The sequence below is a fragment of the Pinus tabuliformis genome, chromosome 7, assembly GCF_031772625.1.
Source record: "Pinus tabuliformis cultivar Carrire ecotype Pingquan chromosome 7, CPIR1, whole genome shotgun sequence".
Lineage (NCBI taxonomy): Eukaryota > Viridiplantae > Streptophyta > Pinopsida > Pinales > Pinaceae > Pinus > Pinus tabuliformis.
Genome location: NC_142293.1, coordinates 553,189,835 through 553,207,756, shown reverse-complemented (window position 1 = coordinate 553,207,756; position 17,922 = coordinate 553,189,835).

Genomic DNA, 17,922 nt, shown 5'->3' with positions numbered 1-17,922 from the left:
ATTCTTTGATGCATTAAGGTGGATGGCCTCTAGAATCCCTGGATGGTTTTGGATTGGTGTGTTCTATGAGATCCACATTCATTCTTGGAATATGGCATGGGGGTGAATGACTAAAGAGAGATTTTGGTTGGCCATTCTATAGTCAGGTGGAATGTGGAAGTTCCATCCCGGTTTTGCATTTTGCATCATCCATATGAGGTTATTTCTCCTTGTATTTCTATGAGTATTATAATGGTTTATATGTGGATCATATGGATACTATTTCATTCGTATTTGTGTTGCTATTATGATGGTTTTATATATGTTTTATGACAGTAGCTATGTATGGCTCTCATCATGCTTCTACTTGTAAATGAATGATCAATGTATATATGATCTAATGGATGAAATAGAAGTTGATGCGTTGAGGCATCAATGTTCCTTAGCAATTCTCAGCTAAGTATGAGACCCCAATGCTCAGATTTGTTATTTACACCTATAGATTACATATTCGTGATATGTTTAACGAAATACCTGTCATGGCTACTAGGGGTCTAGTTAAGGGCTGATTCAAGTGACTGCATTCATACTGTCATTTCCCTATTATATTACTATTTTGAAGATATGATTCAATTATGGGAAGTGACTTGGGCTCTAGGCCTAAAAAAGTGGCTCAAATCCTGGGGACGATGGCACAACACTGTACAAAAATTCCATGGACGCTGGCTTCCAGGCCTGTGAGAGAGTCCAGAGGTGAAGTGGTCCAAAAGCTCAGTGGGACCCGACGGCTGATTGGAAGAAAGGCTGCATTGGTTCATGAGGGTCCTAATGTTGATTTTGGATGTATGTATAGTGTGTTTCCATCAGTTCCACTTCCTTAACGTGACTTAGGAGGTCAAATCATATCATAGTGGCCTATCATCGCATGTTTACCCCAATTGGCTGGTTGCTTGGGTAGATGTTGGAGGAGGGTGTTACAGAGGGGATGGGACTGGATCGGGGAAAAGTTCTGATACAAGAGTTCCAGAATGGACTGTTTTTTGGGTTCTATCACCAACCTTTTATGGATGCATAGATGACACTTTAGATAGAGTTTGACCTCTCGATATTATCTATTTTATTGCAGCTATATGGACTCATATTAGACTTATGTATTTTTTATATAAACAGTGACATGCTTATGCTATGCTGATTTTAGAACTTTTATTTTTGATATGCACTCTTGCTTTGATAGTACTATTTTAGTACAACTATATTCTCATATTTTTTACAGATGATGTAAGGCTATAAGCCATATGTTAGCATGATCTTTTATGATCTTTTAGATGAATGTATTCCAATATACATCTACAAAATGTAATTTTGTTAAAACTAATAAAATGACTCTTTTTTTTTTCCGTAGAAAAAAATAAATAAATATTTTGTTCATGTGAGCATTGAATTTTTATAATGGTGTGGGGAAGTTTTTCAAAAAAGAAATTACTGTTTCTTTCAATACATTTATCATCATTAGACTTAATATTAATTTTTTCATGGAATATCTAGAATTCTCTATAATTATATATATTATTTATATATATATATATATATAATTTACTAGTATTTTGATTCATTACGTAATTTAGAATAACCATAATGTAATGACTTGAGCTAGATTATTTTTCTTCTCATTGTTTGCATACTTGAAGGAAAAAAAATGTTTTTCCCTTAATACAATACATTTGAGCCACATTTACCTAGAGTTTCTTGGCATGCATTGTTATCAAAAGTTCATGCCTTGGATATGTGAATATATAGATATCTTAGTATTGGTTGAGTTCATGAACCTTCATAAAATAAATTGTGGGAAAGCTATGTAAGATGAATGTCCTTTTCCTGAAATAACATATTGCGAAGCATTTATAAAAGTAAATAGGATAAGACTTTTTCAAGAGCAACATATTTATATTTATATCAATTTTAGTAAAGTCTCTTTCCCACCTATTATTTTTATTCAATGGTTTTAAAGATTCATTCCAAACCTCCTTAGCATATTGGCATTGAAAAAATAATTAATTTATTGTTTTCTCATTTGTTTTTACAAAAAAGTACGTATTTTAGGGCCATGCAAATCTCTATTTTTCATTAATTATACTAGATCACTCCACTAGATTCAAATTTTATTGGACAATTCTAGTCATATAAATATCCTTGTTTTGAGAGGACTTTGTAGCTTCCAAGTTCTTTTTCACCACCATTTTTTTTCATCCTTTTTTTACTCCATTCTAGTTGCATAACCTAGTTTTTTTATGTAAGGCTCCCTTGAACCTTTCATCATTGACCATTTAAATACATGTTCTATATTACTTAATTCTCAAAGAAGTGCATAACCTAGTTCTATTTTGTAAACCACTAAACCTTTGATCTTTGACCATTTTAATTTATCTTGTACATTTACTTAGTTCTAGATAAGGGTCTACCTAGAATCTACATGGTTCTTACATTTTTCACTATGAAAGAAAGAAACCTAAGATTATATATTATAATATGCTAGCCTAGAAAAAGTATTATGTAAAAAAAAAAAAAACTTGGACTATTTAGTGCAAGTCATTAGCATTATCGGATAATTTGTTCGCAATTATTTTGGATTCCAAATTTTCTTCCCATGTTCCATCTTCCTACATGTATGTTGAATTGTGTCCTCTTTCTTGATCTCAAATGTAACAGCGCCGGGTTAAAAGTCCATGTAATAAATTTAATAAAGGCAATATAAGACCAAGGTCATGGGACACGTATTCTAAGCTGAAAGTTGGGAAAAACATCCTATTGGGTGTTCATGTGGGTTATTATGGCTAAGGAAATTGGCAAAGGCATTAACTAAGGGTTTGAAAAGGAAAAGAATCATTAACTAGCATTTTATTTATGGAAATTATAGAAAATAGGAGAAAAATAAGGTGAAAGGTCACAGGTTTCTTGTGAGGAGGAAATTGAACCTGGAAAAATAGAGAAAAATGAATAAAATAGAGGCCTCAACAATTAAAAGGCTTCTGAGGATCAGTTCACGACTTTTGACAGTTCTATGGTGGAGCTCTCTCTCTACTCTCTCTATCTCATACTCTTGCATGCTTAGAGAATTCTCGGAATGCTCTAGCATTAGAGAAAGGAATTCAAAGGAAGGACAAGAAAGAAAAGGAAAGCAACGATCAAGCAAGGAAAAGTTGGATCAAGCGACTACAGTGGAATTTCTTCGTAGGTATCGAGTTGCATGTATGATTTCCTTGCTAGTTTTGGCATGCATGGTACATGCATGTATGTATTTGGTTCTCTTGCTGCCACTTGCATGGGTTTTTCCAGGTGTGACAGTGGATTCAGCCTAGCCTTTTGATTTCCAGATAGTCATGGTGTGATGGGGTTCTTTCATTTAGTTAACCTTTTGATTACCGAATGGTTTTGGAACTAGATGACGTGGTCTCAGGAAAATTCCCAATGACTTAGGAAGCCCTTGACTGGTAATGGCGAGATTGTGATAAATCTTGAGGGTGGAGACGAGAAAATTACTCAAGGCACTGGTGAAGAAATCTGGAGGCATCCAAGCTTGTTTAAGGCCTAGTGATCCCTTGATCGATTTTTGCGGGACTACGATAGACCTTGGTAGTGTATGTTTGTGTTTGGGCCTAGGAATCACTTGATCGGTAATGAAGGGATTGTGGTAAAGCCTGGTTGTGTAGGTGCTTGTTTTGGGCCTAGGAGTCCCTTGATCGGTTTTGGAGGGATTGAAGTAAATCCTGAGGAAGCTTGGTTTTTTTATTCTAAGTCCCACATTCATTCTTGGAATATGGCAGAGGGATGATTGGCTGAATGAAATATTTGGTTCATCCCAATCTACAGTTGAGTGGTGTGTGGAAATACCTGACTTGGTTGGCTTTTTCATATATGAATAAGAGATTTTTTTCTCTTGTATTTTATGAGTAAATGTATTTGTTATGATGTGTCTTTAATGCTTTTCTATCATTTTTATTATTCTGGTTATATTCTAGTTATAAGTGTGGTTTTATGACATATTCTAGTTATGGACCTTATCATGTTTTGATTGATAAATGATTGGTTATTGAATGCATGACCTAATAGATGTTATTGCAGCTATTATGAGAGGGCATTAGATAGTTTTGATGATTTTTAGATAAGTATGAGACCCCTATGTTTATATATGCATTTATGACCAGTAGATTACATGTTCACAATGTGTCTGAAGAAATGTTAGTCATGGTTAGGCCTAGTTAGGTCAATTTCTTGACTAAGTTTTTCATTAATGGCTTTTTCCTTGTTTCATTCATTATTCGAAAGTAATATCAAGTTTTTGGAAGAGGTTTGGATACTAGCCTTGAAAAGTGGCTCAGAGTTCCTGATCGCATGCTCAAAACTAGGAAATCTAGACTGCATTCGTTGGGAGGCAAGGTTTTCCATGCAATTGGAGGATCACAGGAAAGCCTATTTATGCAAGTGACTGGGAGTCTAGATCACTGAAAATATAAGTTAGCTCACGTTTGGAGCACCTAGAGTCACGCAGGGAAAATTTTAAGGATGGAAAATTATCTTGAAGTTGAAAAACATTGACGAATCTCACTAGTCCCTAATATGCAAGCTATAAAATGTGTATTGGTGTAATTGTAAAATTATTCTAATTTATAATTATTTTATATATACTCTCTATATAATGTTGGCAATTTTTAAGGAAAAATAATTTTATATTGTAAAATTTGGGCAAATCATTTTAATAAAAAATCGAAATTTGCGAATCTTTTTTTGGAAAAATCATGGAAAATTATCCCACCAGTGAATATTAGCCCCTAAACTTTTCCATGATGCAGTGGTTGTTCATCTCTTTTGGATCCTAGAGCTCATGAGAAATGTCAATAAATTTTTGGTTTTTCGTTTCCACTTCCTTAATTGTACTTAGGAGGTTGACTCATGTCATAGTAGCTCTCAACTCATGTTTACCTTGGCAGGGCAATGAAAGTGGGTAGATATGGGATACAGGGTGGTATCAGAGCATGGTTTAATACTTGGAATACATGGGTGGAATGTATTTGTCATGTATGCATGTCAGTTGTCTATGTGTTTGTATGCATGCATTGTCATGGTTATAGTTGTCATGCATAAGGTCATGGTAGGCATATGGTATTTCCATGCATGGTAGCTCGGATGATGATTGAGACGATGTTAGTATATTGATGTGATTATTATTATACATGTATTTTTCTAATATGGATTGATTTTGCAAATGAGATAGCCTCCCCTGAACTTCACTAAGGTATGTTTATTATGTTTATATTTTGGTTTAGCTGAAATGGTATCCTTGTAGGAAGAAGAAGATAAAATATGACTAGCGAAATGGTGGATTACAGTTCATGAGACTCCCCTTATAGATTAGATGAGCATCCAAGATATGTGTATTATTTGGACATATCATAGATCATTCAGTCACAAGAGAGACTTTCCAGGGCATAGGAGAAACAAGCAGAGGTTAATGCACTCATCCTTCATATATTATCATATTTGCAGAGACATGGACAACCACAGATTAATTTTGGATAGGAGGATAAAACTAATGGGGCATAGGGTAGTAGGTTTCATGTTGGGCATAGGTCAGATAGGGATGACACAGTTAGAGATGGTGAGTTCTTGTATACACATGATAGGAGAGGCAGTGGACATGGGTTCTACTCTAGTTTTGGTTCAGACAAGTATCAAAGTAATCATTGATATCATCCTTACAGGAGGAGTGACAGGGGGTATTTTCTAGATGGGTTCACGAAAGCCAGGCCACCAACATTTGATGGAGAGTTGAACAAACCAAAAGATGCAGAGGCATAGTTGATTGGGATGAATAATTTTTTTGAGTTGTGTGATTACATAGAGAACATGAAGTTCAGGATAACTATTTTTAGCCTCAAAGGGAAAGCAAACATCTGGTGGGAAGATGTGAAGCGCGTCAGAGACATCAGGACATAGGAGTTGAGTTGGCATGCATTCAGGAGACCATTCAAGAAGAAGAACTTGTTAGGGAGGTACTATGAAAATAAAGCCAATGAGTTCTATGAGTTAAAGATGGGATCGATGATAGATGAGGGGTACATGACTAAGTTCTTGGAATTGTTGAGGTATATGTCATATCTCAAGGATGAGAAATCCATAGCTCATAGGTTTGTCAATGGATTTCTATTAGACTTTATGGATCATATGGAATATGATGATTCTTGATCATTGGAAGAAGTCATTGGGAATTTGAAGCATTGTTATGAGAAATTGAACCGTAAGAGCGAGTCTAAACATGGTTGGAAAGGGAATGATAATACTGAAGGTAAATGGCCACCAAAGCAAACAAGACCTTAGGATGCAGGTGAGAAAGAGAATGTTGTTCCTTAAAAAATGTTTAATGTAGTAGAGAAGTGACATGGGTCTCATCCTGGAGAGCAACAAAATAAAGTTGATGGTAGGATACAATTGCAGTGTTGGATATGTGGCAAGGAGCATCTCAAGAAGGATATTTCGTTGCATCAAGGTGGTAGATCTCAGATCTACAATTCTTAGGAGGCGTAAACAGTTGGGGATGTTGGAAAGAGAATTCCCTGGATTTATGTAGCATTGGATAACAAGCAAGCAGAACACCATCCATCTATTATCGAGATGGACGGTAATCTTTGTGATTAATTTTTTTTTTATTTTGATTGACCCTAAATCTAATTATAGTTATGTTAATCCTTGCCTGGTGGATAAGTGCGGTTTAAGAAAAAAAGTGCATGCAGAGTCTTGGTTGGTGCAGTTGGCTACAAGTACTAAGAAGGGAGTTCATCATTGGGTAAGAGATTATGCATTTGAGTTGAATGGTATACTTACATCAGCACATCTGAATGCACCTCACTGAGATCATACAATATGCTTTTTGGTATGAATTGGTCATATCTTCACAGGGCTAAGGTGGATTGTTATGAGAATGCTATTGAGTTCTTGGATCACAATAGACAATAGAGAATCTTATGGGGTAAGAAGTAGGAAACAATAGTTAGAATGGTTACAACTATGTAGGAAAATTGTTGTTGCAGGAAAGGGTGTGTATTGTTTGTAGCACATATTTCTATTGATAAAGGTAAGGATGTTGAGGATGTGGAAGTATTCAATGGATATCTAATTTTACAGTAGTTTCAAGATGTGTTCCAAGTAGATATTTCAGAGTTTCCACCTCATAGGGAAGTTGAATTTTCTATTGAATTGGTACCAGGGGCAACACCAACATCAAGGCACCTTATAGGATAAGCACTCCAAAGCTAGTGGAATTGAAGTTGTAGTTGAAGGAAATGTTTGACAAGGGATATATTAGGCCAAGTGTGTGTCCTTGGGTTGCACCAATGTTTTTTGTAAAGAAGAAAGATGGTGCTCTTTGGTTATGTATTGATTACAGGAAATTGAATAAGGTGATGATCAAGAATAGCTATACATTACTGAGGATTGATGACTTTTTTGATCAGTTGAAGGGAGCATCAATATTCTATAAGATTTATTTGAGATCAGGATATCATCAAGTATGCATCAAAGAAGAGGACATCTACAAGATTACTTTCTCGACTAGGTATGGGAATTATGAGTTTGTTGTGGTTCCCTTTGGTTTGACTAATGCTCCAATTACTTTCTTGTGTTTTATGAATAGGGTGTTGCATCCTTATCTAGACAATTTTGTGATTGTATTCATTGATTATATATTGATATATTCTAAGAATGAATAAGAGCGCGTCGAACACTTAGCAGAAATATTGAGATTGCTAAGATAGCATTAGTTGCATGCCAAGCTTAACAAATGTAGTTACTTTTAGACAAAGGCACATTACTTGGGGCATGTTGTCTCCAAGGAAGGCATAGTAGTGGACCCGGAAAAGATAAGAGTTATCATAAATTGGGAAACTCCTAGAAATGTGGATGAGGTTAGATCATTCATGGGGATAGCAGATTACTACATGAGGTTCATCATGAACTTCTCACTCATTTCCTATCCTATTACATCATTGCACAAGATCGAAAGAAATATGAATGGACAGAGGAATGTGCAGCTAGTTTTGAGTAGTTGAAGCAGTTAGTGACAAATGCTCCAGTTCTAAAGATTGGAAATTCGGATAAGAGTTTGTGGTGTGTAAAGATGCTTGAAAGAGAGGACTTGGTGGAGTCCTGATGTAGAAGGGATAGGTCATATGCTACGAATCAAGGAAACATAACAAACATAAGAAGAATTATGTGATGCATGATCTTGAGTTCTCAATGATCATTCATGCATTGAAGATGTGGAGGCACTATCTTCTTGGCATGAGGTTTGTGTTAATGAGTGATCATAGTGGGTTGAGATACTTGTTTGACCGACTGAATTTGAATGTCAAGCAAGCTAGATGGTTGGCCACGCTCAGTTAGTTTGAATTTAAGATCAAGTACATCAAGGGTAAGGAGAAAAAGGTTTTATATGATCTTAGCATAAGAGTACAAGTATAACATAGTAGCTATGATTTCATATGGGACAGATTTATAGGATCATATATTATAGACGGGATAGCAACATGACAAGTATAGGGAGCTTAGGCACAGGTTACAATAACAAGGTACAAGTGAACAGGATATGGATTATCATCTCACAACAAATGGTTTGGTGAGATTTAAGGACAAGATCTATGCGTCAGACAACATTGAGCTCAAGAAGCTTATCTTGCAGGAATTTCATGCGAAGTCGTATTCAAGACATTCAAGTTATCATAAGACATTGAAAAATTATGTTGAATTTCTACTACTGGTCGAATATTAAGAAAGAGGTATTTGATTTTGTCACAAGGTGTTTGGATTATCAACAGATAAAATCAGAGTGTAAGCATCCAAGTAGTTTACTACAACCAATTCTGATTCTAATGGAAATGAGAGGTCATTTCCTTAGATTTCATTACAGGTTTGTTGAGAAAATCTAGACAACATGATTCCATCATGGTTGTGTTTGACAGGTTGACAAAGGTAGATCACTTCATAGCAGTTAATTCTACTTATTCAGTAGATGAGGTAGCACAAGTATTCATCTAGGAGATAGTGAGGTTGCATGGTGTTCCAAAGAAGATTGTGTTAGACAGAGGTACCAAGTTCACTTCCAAGTTTTGGAAGGATTTGTTTGCAGGTTTGGGTACAAAGTTAGCCTTCATTACATCTTATCATCCACAGATAGATGGACAAACAGTGATCTAGAGATCAAAAATAGGATCAAAAATGAAAGTGTTTGGAATCTCTTGAAACCAACATCAAGTCATAGTATTCTTCTTCCTAATTCCAATGACGCTTGAATCACCTCAATCGGACATCGTATGAAGAATTTATGGCATTTTGATGTTTTTGACCAATAATTCAAAAGTCAATAGCATGGTTGACTGGGCTGCTGACTGGGCACTCCATACAGTTGACACCATTAGTTGAATGTGTAAGGTATTGATGACGGTGTACCAATCAGGTCTTGACACATGGCATCACCATACAAGTTGCAGGTGGCTTTTTTTGATTGGTTAGTATGGTTTGAGGTGACCTAATAAGAGGTTGCCACGTGGACCAATTGGAGGGCACCACGTGGCCCTCTCTATTTGGATAAAAAAATTATATAAGGGTTGAATGGCCTTGGTAGGGTTCGACCGCTAGACCTTCCACAACAAACTTTACACTTCACCATTGCACCGCGACTTTGGTTCTTAACCTATAGAGGTCACCGATTATATTTGAAGTCAAATGTTTTTGGAATTTTGGGTGAGGGGAGGGGCACTTAGCCCGAACCACTGGTTTCTGTAACCACCATACAACCACAGAATATTATGGAGAGGTCAAGGACTAGGCCCCAGCCCATGGTCTTACTACACTGCCATATGACTGGACAAAGATCTATGGCAGAGGTGGGGCACTTAGCCCTAGCCCCAAGTCTTATGTGATACCCACATGACTATAGATGTCAGCTCCAACGGCAGGGGCAGGTGGCTAGCATTGGACCTTGGCCACATCAATGCCTATGCGACCCTATCCTAGAGAAGAAGGAGTGGAAGCCAGAGAGGGCGAGCAGTTTGCCCAGACCCACCACCATATCTACACAATATGAACATGCTGATGGAGAAGATGGCTTAGCCGATGGGGTCAGGTGATTAGTCCCACCCCCTAGTTACATGGCAGTAATATGACCCTAATTTGGCACTTAAGGGTTATTGGAAAATTTAAAAAGGCGAAAAATGCACTTTTGTGGTGGGAATATCGTAAAGGGAAAAATCATTGCGCAATTAGCAGATTTTTCCAATTTGTAGGACATATAGCTTAACTTGGCTTGGAGAAGCATATATTTCTCAGTTTTTAACCTTTTTGAGCTCAATAAGAGCCTAAATAAGGGTTTTTGAGCGTCTTGGACTCAATGACATCCTAAGTTTTCTAATTTGAGCAATGTATGATGGAATTTTTGCAGAGTCAATCCCTTTAGTGCTAGAGATAGTCATAGTTTTGTAGCAAGTTGAAGGCATTTTTTAGCATGGAGACAGCCGAGTCAGAGGTTTTCGAACCTTCTAGTTTCATCTATTGTTACTTCAGTAAAGTAACTATTTTTAGTCTTTTCTCAATGTGCTAATGAGATAAATTCTTTCAACACTTTGTTGTGGAATTCTTATATGTTTATGTGCTTGGATTTCAAGTGGAGTACAAGGACCTATTATGAGAGTGTCCTTTTTCTGTTGACCATCATGACTTGCTGTAAGGAGCCATATTTTTTAGTGAGAATTATTTGTAGGAGAATGTTTCTTTGTAGGAGAAACAAGCCACTCTTATGTCAACAATTTGTGATGTACTCATTTGCTACTAAAATCAATATAGCAAGCCAATTCATTGGAGCAGGGCCTGCAGATGTAGCCCAGAAGGGGTGAACTCTGTTATCAAATTCTGGTTTCTTATATTCATGTTTATCATCTTAAGCTGCATATGAATTTGTTTCTCTTTTAAGTTCATGTGAAAAGTTATCTTGTCATCTTTGAAGAGGTTGTGAAACTTATTTTTACCTTTAAAGACCCATTTGTTAACTTGCAAAGTGTTAGAGAACGATCGATTTATAGGAGGATCTTTCCTCCATTTTTTTATCAGGTGGTATCATAGTGGGTTCTAAACAAGTTGAAATTATGAAAATGAAATTGAAGCATGAAAGACTCCAAGAGTTGGAGGAGATTAATCTATCTCTTCGAGTGGAGAATGTCGAGCTAAGGAGATTTCTTGAAATTTCAGAGGAGGAGAGAAGTCAAATGCGCCTACAGTTGTAGCATGTAGTGGAGTAACCGACTGGTGAGAGTTCCATCCCATAAGTAGCAAATAATCCCTCCAAGATGAAGTCAATTTGTGGGTTTGGTTCATACACGAGATATGGACCCTGTGTTGAGAATGATTCTTGCAATTTTTGTCAGCATCTGAAAGATTCTCCCTATGTGTAAGTTGGTAAAATTGGTTGGCTAAATTCATCATCCACTTCGTCATCAACATCTGAAACTAAAAATATGGGTGATAGGCCAAAGGAGGTAATTAGTGTTTCTAGTTCTACTCCTTCAACTAATGTTGATAACACATCTTTTGAAGCCTTTGAAAAGCATACCAAGGGTATTGGTATGAAGCTTTTAAATCAAATGGGTTATGATGGAAGAGGCCTCAGAGTCAATGGCCAAGGTATCATTAATCCTATTGAGGTGAAGGAACGACCACGATATGAAGGATTGGGTTATGGCCATGGAGAAATTTGAGGGTGCTCTAAAATTGTTGAGGCAAAGAAATCATCAAGTGATGATATGTCACACCATGATGGTAGTGGTAATGGAAAATTGTCTCCAAAGGTGATCCGGATTTAAACAGGAACTTAGCAAATTATAGAGATAGCCATAAACATAGAGATGCAACGGAAATAATACTTCATTTCATTAACGTAAAACACTGAAATATGCTTACAAACAGAAATGGAAATAAACCAGCTAGGGCGATGCTAGCTTATCTTTGAGAAGAGATGTGGTGGCTACATGCCTATGAACAGCCTTACAATGAGGCTCAAGGGCCTTTTTATTATTGAACAATAAGAGAAAACCCTAAACAACCAAAACCCTAACCCGAGGAGATGTAACACCAAGAATTTATGGGTCTTGTTGGGGTGAGTTGGACAACCAACTTCTCGGGGTCGCGACTTGGTGATATTATCTCCGTTTGACGTGCATGATAGCCCATTGGAAAGATGACTACAACGGAAAAAATGATTCTAGACAAAAAATCGTTGGTCGTAGATTTCCAAAAAAATGTTGTTTAGGGCCTCAAAACGGCTCCAGAAGTTTAGGACCCGAAAAATTGCTAAAAATAGTAAACTATGCTACAATTAAGGAAATTGAAAAACTAAAAGAAGCAATGGTGGGGGTCCAAGTGGAATTGGCGAGTGACCACCAATATCCACCTAGATCATTCCTCCCCCCTTAGGAAGCAATGGTCCCCATTGCATTGAGTTCCTCCATGAAACTTCTGCTGAACTTGGTCCCTGGTGAGCCAATTGCCCTGGAGAAGGAGTTGGCCTACTTTGAAAACTCGATATAGTTGGATATTCTACTGGCGAGTGTGCTTGATATGTGTGTCCATGATTCGATCAGTTGCAGCTTGTTCCATGCAATCTGGATTTAACTTTATGGATGTGAGATGTTCTACAATGTCGAATGTGTCTAGTAATGGTGGAAAGTATGGCTGAAGGCCATCCACATTGAACACTGGGTGCAGGCCAAGAAATGGGGGAATGCTGAGCTCAAATGCATTATCTCCCACAGCCTTGGTAATGGTGTAAGGACCATATCGGAGTGGTCTGAGTTTCCGATAGGCTCTAGTAAGGCGTTCCTTTTGCAAATGCAACTAGACTTTGTCACCCACCTAAAACTTGTGTGGCACCCGATGTTGATCATGTCACTGTTTGTACTTGGCATTTGATTTCTCTAGAATGTCATGGACCCATTGTAGAATATGTTGGATGTGCATAATGAAGTTGTTTGCCTTATCTGTTTGGACTGGACGTGAGCTGAATCTGCGTGAGTAGCTACAAATGGCATGGCCACATCAATGGGACATAGTGGCTACAATCCCAAGCCCACCTGAAAAGGGTTGTGGCCAGTCAAGTTGTGGAGAGCCTAGTTGTAGCTATGCTGAACATAGGGGAGGCTCTCGTCCCATGGGCATGGATGCTTTGAGTTGTACATGCGCAGAATGTGTACAATCATCATGTTGACAACCTCTGTCTGGCCATCAGTTTGAGGATGGAAGGCTGTTGACTTAGTGAGTTTGGTGTCCAGCGTCGACCAGAGACTGGACCAAAATGTACTAAGGAACCTGCTATCCCGATCTGAGATGATAGACTGTGGGATCCAAAAGTGTACCCACACTTGTTCAAAAAGAGTTTAGCAGTGGCTTTTGCTGTGATATTTTTCTTGCAGGCCGCCATAATGGCCATCTTCGAGAACCTGTCGACGACCAAAAACACAATCATTTCCATGCTTAGTGGAAGGAAGGCCTGACATGTAATCCATGGAGATGGATTACCAAGGTCGACTAGGGGTAGGCAACGGGGTATAGAGGCCTTGCTTCTTGATGGTCAGTTTGGCAATGGCGTAGGCAGTGCATGATCTGATGTACTTCCCGAAATCGTTCGAAGATTCAGCCAATATAAATACTTTTGAAGTACTGCCACCATTTTCTCTACCCCGAAATGTCCAACAGCTCGACTGTAGTGTGCTTCCTAAATCATCTTGGCACGCTCGCTTGAAGGAACACAAAGGTGACCTAGGTGGCATAACAGGACATCCTGGAGGTGAAAATCTGGAACATGCTAACCCTCCAAGAGTGTTTGGTATGTGTGGCCAAATTCTGGGTCGCTTTTGTAGAGAAGTGGCCAATCAGAAGTCTCATGCCCACAAGAGTTGAGCACTATGGTTAACACCATGATCGGTGGTCAACTGAGGCAATATGCAACATTATTGGTGCTGCCCTTCTTATACTTGATATTCAAATGGAACTGTTGCAGGTATGTGGACCACTTCTGATGGCGATCATTCTGCAATTTTCCTTGGGTTTGTATGAACTACATGGGTCGGTGGTCTGTGTGGATGACCATTTCCTCCCCAAAATGTAATGCTTCCATTGTCGGCAGGCCTGCACAATGGAATACATCTCTTTGTCATAAGTTGGATACTTTCGAACTGTGTCTAAAGGTGTCTCACTGTGATATGCCACTGGATGCCTGTGTTGAATAAGGACTGCTCCAATAGCATAGTCAGAGGCATCTGTCTCAACCTCAAATGGTTGTTGCAAGTCTGGTAATGCGAGCATTGGTGCTGAGCAGAGGTGATCTTTCAACTCTGTGAATGCCTTCTATTGAGATTCAGACCAAAATAATTTTTCTTTCACTCCTCCCTTAGTGACTTGAATCAAGGGCCAAGTGATATGAGAAAATCCCAACACGAACCTGCGGTAGAAGTTGGCAAGACCTAGAAAGCTGCGAAGCTCTATCAGAGTGGTTGGAGATGGCCAATCCGAATGACTTGGATATTGGCTAGATCCACATGCACCCCTGTTCATCAATAATGTATCCCAGATACTGAACCTGGGTCATGCCAAAAGTGCATTTCTCCAAATTGGCACATAACTTGTGTTGCCGCAGTGTTTGGAGAACCTGTCGGATGTGGTGGAGGTACTCTTCCCAACTCTGGCTGAAGATCAGGATGTCATCCAAGTATACCACTACAAATGAGTTTGTGAATGGCCACAAGATTTCATCCTTTAGCCTCATGAAGGTTGCAGGAGCATTCGTCAATCTGAAAGGCATAACCAACCATTCGAAAAGGCCCTCCTTGGCTTTGAAGGCAGTCTTCCACACATCGTAGGGTTCAATTGGTACCTAGTGATATCCTGACTTCAAATCGATCTTGCTGAAATATTTTTCCCCCTTCAGTTGGTCCAGGAGGTCATCAATCCATGGGATAGGGTACCTATTATAGACAGTGATCTTGTTTAGCGCCCGGTAGTCAATACAGAGACTCCAAGTCCCCTCCTTCTTTTGTACCAACACAATCAGGCTCCCACAGGGCAATGAACTCGGACGAATGTGACCTTTCTGCAATAGCTCCTGAATCTGGCTCTTGATTTCATCATTCTCCAGAATGGAGTGCCAATAGATTGGTCCATTTGGCAGTGACGCACCAAGGTCAGATTGATGGACTGCTTGACCTGACAATGGAGAGGAACCCTTGCGGGGGAGGTGAAGATGTCCTCGTACTCCTCCATGACCTTGTCCATCTGTAGATGTCGTGTGGAGGGGCCCTGTCTGGAGGTCGTGGCCACCATATTCTTATTTCCTTGAGGCCGTATCATCAAGAAAATAAATTTCTCGGTTTTGGAAATGAGCTTGCAGCATTGTTTTGTAGTAACCAAAGAGATGGCGGTAGGCGGTGCTACCTCCGGTATCATGCACAACTTATTTCCCAAAGTAAAAATAACAGCATGGGGCCTTGATTCATACACAGCATGTCACTTCCACAATTATGGTTGTCCTAATAATACATCACAAACTTCAAGGGGAGCAATGTGACACAATACCTCATCTGTGAAGGGCTTGATGTTGTATGGAAGACAACATTGCTGGCTCACGCAAAGATCTCGTCCTTGGTGAAGCCACTCGATGGTGTACGGTTGTGGATGTGTTGTGGTCAATAAGCCCAGCCACTTCACGACCTCTACTGAAATGAGGTTCTTTTGGCTCCCACTGTCGACAATGAACTGTAGCAGGGAGCCCTTTACCCACATCTGGGAGTTGAAGAGACACTCCTCCTCCTCTGGATCTTCGGGTTCCTCCTTTTGGATCTTCATGGTGGCAACAGTGGCATTGGGCTTCGCATCGACAATCTTCTTCCCTTTGTCATTCCCCTTGTCAGGTTTTGACTCAAAGTCGAAACATGCATCTGATTCTGAAACCTTTAGCTCGGCCACCAGTGACTGCTTGGCCCGACACTCACTTGTGTTATGAGTGGAGCTCTTATGGAACTCACACCACTTTCCTTTGTCCTTGTTCGGCTTCCTGGTGTTGTTCTTTGTTTGCAGCTTTGGCGGGTTGTCTTGGGTTGCCTTGCCTTGGCTTTGTCCTTTGTTCTATAGTTTTGGGGCACCTTTCCCTTGCTTCAGATTCACAGATCCAAAGTCTCGCTTCTTTTGTTTAAACTTTTGTTCGACCTTGACGGCATATCGGTATGTCGTGCTGAGCGAGGAGATGTTCATGAATTCTATTTCTTCCTGGATGTACTTGTGCAGGCAGCCATGGTATTTGAGTACCAAATTCTACTCTAAATCCTTGATACCCAACTTTGTATGAAGGGTATCAAAAATATTGGTAAACTCTGGCACCTCTTAGTCCATTCCTTACCGCAGCGTGGTCCACTTTATGTATTGATCCTCATAGCTTCTGACAGGGTAGTACTGCTCCTTGATGGCATCCCAGAATGAATTCCAAGTGGGTGCTGCTGAAATAGTGAGCTTGTACTTTCATCCTTCTTCTCACAATAGGTTTCCCACCAGTCCTTGATGTGGGGGGCTGCTTTGAGAAGAGCGAAAATAATCTTTTCCCGACTGGAAAAATCATGAACAAAAAAATAACCCTCTAGCAGATTTAACCATTTATCAACGGAATCTACATCTATCTGACCCTCGAATACAGAGATTTCAAAATTAACTTGTACCTTAAACAGTGTGGCGTTTCCAGAGTAGCTATTGGAAGTCGATGTGTTGCCCCTGGGTAGCCGTTGAAGGATCTGGGCAAAGCAGTCCATCATTGCGTTCCTTTGTCACTCGAGGGCTTCTTCGAGCAATATTTTGATAGGATCCCCTTCCCCCTCGTCTTTCTTTTCATCTGCCATGGGAGGTCGTCGAGATTTGTGACGCTAGTCCTGCAAAGGTTCGACCAGTTCAAGCCCTAACTCCTTATATCCCGACCTCGTTGTGGACATGCAAAGAAAAACAGAGAAAAAAAGCAGACTCCTCTGATACCACTGATCCAGATTTAAACAGGAACACAACAAATTACAGAGATAACCATAAACACAGAGATATAGTGGAAATAATACTTCATTTCATTAATGTAAAATACTGAAATATGCTTACAAACAGAAATGGAAATAAACCAACTAGGGCGATGGTAGCTTATCTCTGAGAAGTGATGTGGCAGCTACATGCCTCTGAACTACCTTATAATGAGGCTCAAGGGCCTTTTTATTATTGAACAATAAGAGCAAACCCTAAACAACCAAAACCCTAACCCGAGGAGATGTAACACCAAGAGTTTATGGGCCCCGTTGGGGTGAGTTGGACAGCTAACTTCCCAGGGTCACGACTTGATCATATTATCTATGTTTGCCGCGCATGATAACCATTGGAAATATCTCTCCATGGACTACGATGGAAAATGTGATTTTAGATAGCGAGTTGTTGGTCGTAGATTTCCAAAAAAACATCGTTTAGGGCCTCAAAATAGCTCCAAAAGTTTAGGTCCCGAAAAATTGCGAAAAATAGTAAACTATGCTACAATTAAGGAAATTGAAAAACTAAAAGAAGCAATGGTGGGGGTCCAAGTGGAATTGGCAGGTGGCCACCAATATACACCTGGATCAAAAGGGAGATGAATGTTCCAAGGGACATGCAAATTCCAGTTCTTCTTGTCAAAGTCACAATCCAAAGGACAAGTATAAGTGTCATGGGGATTCTAGAAAAGTTGGTGATTTTGATCATTTATGGGAAATGTTTCCTTTCACATTTTGTGATGTAGATAACCATTGTGTGGTTTGTTGTGAGCAATGTAAGGCAGGTAGAAAGAATGGATCAAATCCTTGC